The following is a 5597-nucleotide window of genomic DNA, read 5'->3' on the forward strand; positions in this document are numbered from 1 at the left end:
TCATAAGGGGTGAAGTTCTCAAAACAGGAAGGGAAGTTAGATGTTGAGAAGACAAAAGAGAAAGACATGTGCACCACACCCTTTTAAGTAGTGTGTACATTTTAGCAGAGGACTTCTTGAAGCAAATTCTTTGCATAAAAAAGTGACTCAAGTGATGAAAACTTCAGACAGATCCTCAGGCCAGCAAGGGAGATAGTTTGGGGTCAGGCAGGCCTTTTGAAGCCCCTCCAGTCATACCATGTAGCTCGCCACCCATTGTACCTGTTTTCAGGCGCCAGCCTTGCAGGATGGAGCAAACTGAGAAGACATTAGGACAGAACCCTACCCCTGCCTGTGGCAGGAACTTCAGAAGGCTGTAAGCTTTTCTTAGTCTGCTAGTTCATCACTAGGGTCCAAAGGCTGTTTTCCAAGTTTATTTCCGTGTAGTAAGAAGAAAGGTAAGAGCAGGGGGATTTCTGCCTCCAGTCCTGAGCTGTGGTTTCTCCAGCAAATTCTGTACCTTTGTTCTGCTTTTCCCACCTCTACCTCCACCTGCAGGAGAAGAGTACACTCTGATGTCCACTCTGCGGGTGCCAGAGGGGGAGGACCCACAGAGCCTGTCCCCAGAGTTCCCTGGGGAGACCAGCATGGTGTCTGCCTAAGTTCTCCCATACAGCCAGATGGAGCACCAAGCGATTCTTCCTCAGTGGGTGGGAAGTGGGGGCCACCCCCGGATGCCACAAGCCAGAGTATTCAGACAGGAGAATATTCAGAATCAAAGATAAATAATGTCAGAGTTTGGACCTGTTAGCATAAGTAACAATAGTGTCGATTTTGAAAATCCCATCACAAAACAAAATCTTAAGGCTTTTCTAGAAGCCCAAAATAAGTTATTAGGTTATTATTGATAATAAGTTATCAAGTTACTGATTTTTTCAAGGACCCTAGTTGCGAGAAATTGGATCAACTATAATCCTTGGTTCATATCACTGGTCGTCTTTGGGCACTGCTGGTCCATGCATGGCCCACTTTTAACTATGTGATGTGCCAAATTTCTTCCATTTGCTTCTCTAGATCCATTCTCTACCCTTCTCTATCCTGCTCCAGGAGGCTGACCTCAGTGGGCTCCCTCTGGCTTTCTATTGTATTTAGTTGAGAAGGAGCCTTGGTAGATCGGAGAGAAGGAAGAAAGTGAGGCCAGAGTCTTCATTCTCCTGACCCCTCCATCTGGATTTGTCTCAAACCAGCTGCACTCACAACGAAAGCTCACATGCCTCTCAAGGTGGCCCTTTCCACACACACCTCTGCCTTGGGCTTCTAGGAACCACTTACTTCACGGGTTCTTTCTTTCTGGGCCTAGGGACGGGGAACAACTCTGGCATCACCAGCCCTGTGTGATTGCATTATCCCTTGTGGTTTGCCTTTCTCTGCCCACCCCTCTGTAAACAGTCCCTTTATAAATTCTCCTAGAGTTATCCTTGTTTAAATGCAATTCTTACGTTCACCTATCTGGTTCCTTCTGGGGCCCTGGGTGAGCTGGTTGTTTATTCAGTAATACTGAGCCAGAGAAATGCTGGTACTTGTATCCGGGCGCCACAGACAGCTACGAATGCAACTGGAGGTATAAAGGCAAATCGCCCAGAGATGGTTGTCCCTCTGATTCCTATGGATGGGCACCTCATCATATTACAAGTAGTATATTTAAATGTAACCCAAATTGGAGAGGGAGGAGATTCCAGCCTTGGACCGTCTCTAAAATAATGTTGTGGTTGCGATGGCATGGGGCCAAAGGAAACACGACAGGTAGAGAAAAAGTGTTATAAAGAAAAGAAAAGGATTGGTGGGAATGTAAATTGATACAGCCACTATGGAGAACAGTACGGAGGTTCCTTAAAAAACTAAAAATAGAATTACCATATGATCCAGCAATCCCACTACTGGGCATATACCCAGAGAAAACCATAATTCAAAAAGAGACATGCACCCCAATGTTCATTGCAGAACTATTTACAATAGCCAGGTCATGGAAGCAACCTAAATGCCCATCAACAGATGAATGGATAAAGAAGTTGTGGTACATATATACAATGGAATATTACTCAGCCATAAAAAGGAATGAAATTGGGTCATTTGTTGAGGTGTGGATGGATCTAGAGACTGTCATACAGAGTGAAGTAAGTCAGAAAGAGAAAAACAAATATCATATATTAACGCATGTATGTGGAACCTAGAAAAATGGTACAGATGAAACTGGTTTGCAGGGCAGAATTTGAGACACAGGTGTAGAGAACAAACGTATGGACACCAAGGGGGCAAAACCGCGGTGGGGGCTGGGGGGTGGTGGTGTGATGAATTGGGAGATTGGGATTGACATGTATACACTGATGTGTATAAGATTGATGACTAATAACCTGCAGTATAAAAAAACAAACAAACAAACCAAAAACCAACTAATACTAAACTTTCTTTGGGTTATTTGTATGGAAATATGTTAATATAAATGTTTCAGACATTAAAAAAAAAAAAGAAAAATACTCCCCACTAACCAGCGTCTTCTACTCCATCCTCATCAACAATTACCAAGCCTTTATTTTGTGCTAAGTGCTTTATGTGGAATATTTCACTTAAATTGGGAAAACCCTAGGCTGAGAGCAGTTCAGATTTGCCCATGGTCACAGAAAACTGTGATAACGACATTTAGCATTAGGCTGGAGAAGAGACAGCAGCTTCAACAACTTGATCATCTCTATCAAGTCTAACAAACTGTCAGTCTAGAGCAATCTGTAGGCAGCTGGTTGTTACTGAATAGCACACATTTGCTGGTAAAATGGCAAAAGTGCAAAGGTTCATATGGTGCAGAGGTGAGGAAGTCCAGAGTAGTTGAAGGTCACCCATCCTTCTGAGGCTGTTCTGAAGGCAGCAGCAGGGTTTGGTGACAGCCTGCAGGTAATTTACAACAGAGGAATCTCACTCAGTTCCTTCCTCCTCCAGTCAGTCATGCAGCATCTTCCCACTCAACCATCAAGACAAAAGGCTGAGGCAAAAGGATTCTAGTTTTCACCATGATTTTAAAGGTTCATTGTAGGGGAAGGGACTGACCAGGAAACTATCTTTGCCAGGGAGGAGACCATTTCTGGGATAACCAAGTTTTTCAAATGCAGAACCCAACTTTTATAGATGCATTTTCTCTGGGAAGAAAGGTTAGGTGAAACATCAGTGGACATGGTACTCCCTCAGAGACTTAGGAGTTCTTAAGACACTGACCCATTCACTCTAGGACATCTGAGAGCTCAGGCAGTTCTTGGTCTTAGCGTTAGTTACCAGGAGTAGTAGACCAGGGCCAGCTAAGCCCCAGGAAAGGCTGCAATGCACGGGCCTCGACATTCCAGATGGAGTCTCTCTCAAATTACACTTCTCAGTGGTCCTTAAAAACTGTCTTCAGTGACTGCTCCCAAGAGCTGCTTGCATCTTTCACACACAGGCTAGCCACGGCTCTCGTTTTAATTTGTCCCATCGTCATGCCAGTGCAATGACCATTCTCGGCAGCATTTTGGCTGTTCTTGGTCCTGTGGTCATTCCTCAGGCACTCAGTCTTGTACTCGCCCCATCTCCAGAACCCTTCATATGAAAAATATGGAAACTAGATTCTAAACTTCGGTTATATTTAACTCTTATCACTGGACACACTGAGTTTGTAACAAATAATCTGCCCCTCCCCTGCTGATTTCAAGGGTGTTTGGCTTATAAAGGGCAACCCAGCAAACCATTTTTCATTTAAGAACATGCATAGCAATACTGATACCAGTGGAGTCCGTGTCACAATGATTCACGCTTAATAACTTTAGACAACCGTATCACACGTGTTTCTGAAACTGAGAGAAGAAGTTTCAAAGTCTCAAAATCTTTGGAGAAGTGGCATTAGCAGAACGCAGTTTGACAACAATCTTTCCCACAGAGCTCCAAAAAACGTTGTCAGAGAGGTGGGCATGGGGAAGGTACAGGGCCAATCCAAATTTTAATGCGGATAAAATTGGCTTGAACACTGGAGTGGCCTCCATAGTGCAACCCTGATAGAGCCTGTGAGGCTCCGAGGAGAAGGGGGGCCACACGGGGAGGACACGGAGAGTGAGGGGGAGGGTCATGCGTTCTGGAGGGTGGGTGTGTTTTCTTTCTTTTCCGGCTACTGTTATCAATGTGGTGAGTGCATCCCTTCAGTTGAATGCCCTGGAGAGGAAGCCCAGGGCTTCCTGTTGTCTTACCAGTGCTGCAAAATGCAAGTTAGAAATAAAGAAAAAAGGGAAAAGGGCAGGGGGGGAGTGGGAAGCTCCTCTGGGTAGGTCAGGGACGCCAGCCTCCACGAGGGAACCCAGCTCACCTTTTCCTTGAGATGTTGCAGCAAGGGCACATCCTCAGCTGCTTCTCAAATCAATCAGGATCCAGAAAATAATCTCTCTCCAGAAAAAGGACATTTTTGAGCAACAACAGAATAGATAAGAAGGTTGGAGACCTTAAAAGGAAGGATAAGGTAATACGTATAGAGGGATACTGCCAAAGAAATATACTTCTCCCCTGCTTAATGCCCTTAAAATACTTCTATTTGTGGGGCTCTACCCCAAAGTTTTGCAGTGTTAGAAAGAATCATTTAAATATCAGATTCTGGTTTATTTTGCTGCTATGCGCTCTTAGCTATCTATGAGATGCTTGATGAGATTTAGCTGAAATAACATCCTGGCCCCTGGGGTGAAGCACACAGGCGGTGCCAACAGGTTGCCACATATTTACCTATTTACCTATTTATAGCACCATAATCAACATAAATACTTATTTATATCACCACATAACTTACCACTTAATAAAATAGCCTGCCCTCGCCTTGCTTTTCAGTGGCCAATTTTTTTCTTCTGTTCTTCAAAAGGCCAATTTTATCCCCTTTGAAATTTGGTTTGGCCGTGTACCTTCCCCACACCCTCCTCATAGATAATATTTTTTGGAGATCTGTGGGAAAGACTGTGGTCAAGCTGCAATCTGTCACCTGTCCTAAGATTCTGAGAATCGGCAAGAAAATTCTCTTAAACTTTTCAAGCCAACCCTGACTCTCTTGAACTAGATTTCTTTAACAATATTATCTCCCTCTGTTGCCTGTGTTTCACATCACAGCACATCCTTCCTTTGAAAGAGAGATAACAACAACAAAAATTCCACTTTGATCGTAACAGTCGATTAGAAAGGGAAACTCCCTCCAGTTTTCTAACTTTTCAAACATGCTATGCTTTCCCCTTGAAAGAAACGTGAGTTTTGCATCCCCAACTCCATTTCCTACTGTTTTCCTAAAGGACTGCCTGGTAGGTGGAGACAAAGGGAAAGAGGCACAGACATCTTTGTTGCTAGCATCACCCTCAGTTCTTTTTTTTGTTACATCCAGCTGTGTTTCTAAAGGTGATGTTTTGTTACCTCACTCTTCTTTACCAGAAGTTCCAACAGTATTTGAATTATCTTCTGGACTGATATTTATGGAAGACTATCAGATATTCTGCAATATGTATCATATCCCAGAGAAAAGACCTTACGCATGTGTTAAGTACCAACCTACAGTGCAGTAGGTTTGCAGAAGGAGGTGC

This window comes from Aethalodelphis obliquidens, unplaced genomic scaffold (assembly GCF_003676395.1).
Source record: "Aethalodelphis obliquidens isolate GAN/ISIS:26980383/991018 unplaced genomic scaffold, ASM367639v1 scaffold1, whole genome shotgun sequence".
NCBI lineage: Eukaryota > Metazoa > Chordata > Mammalia > Artiodactyla > Delphinidae > Aethalodelphis > Aethalodelphis obliquidens.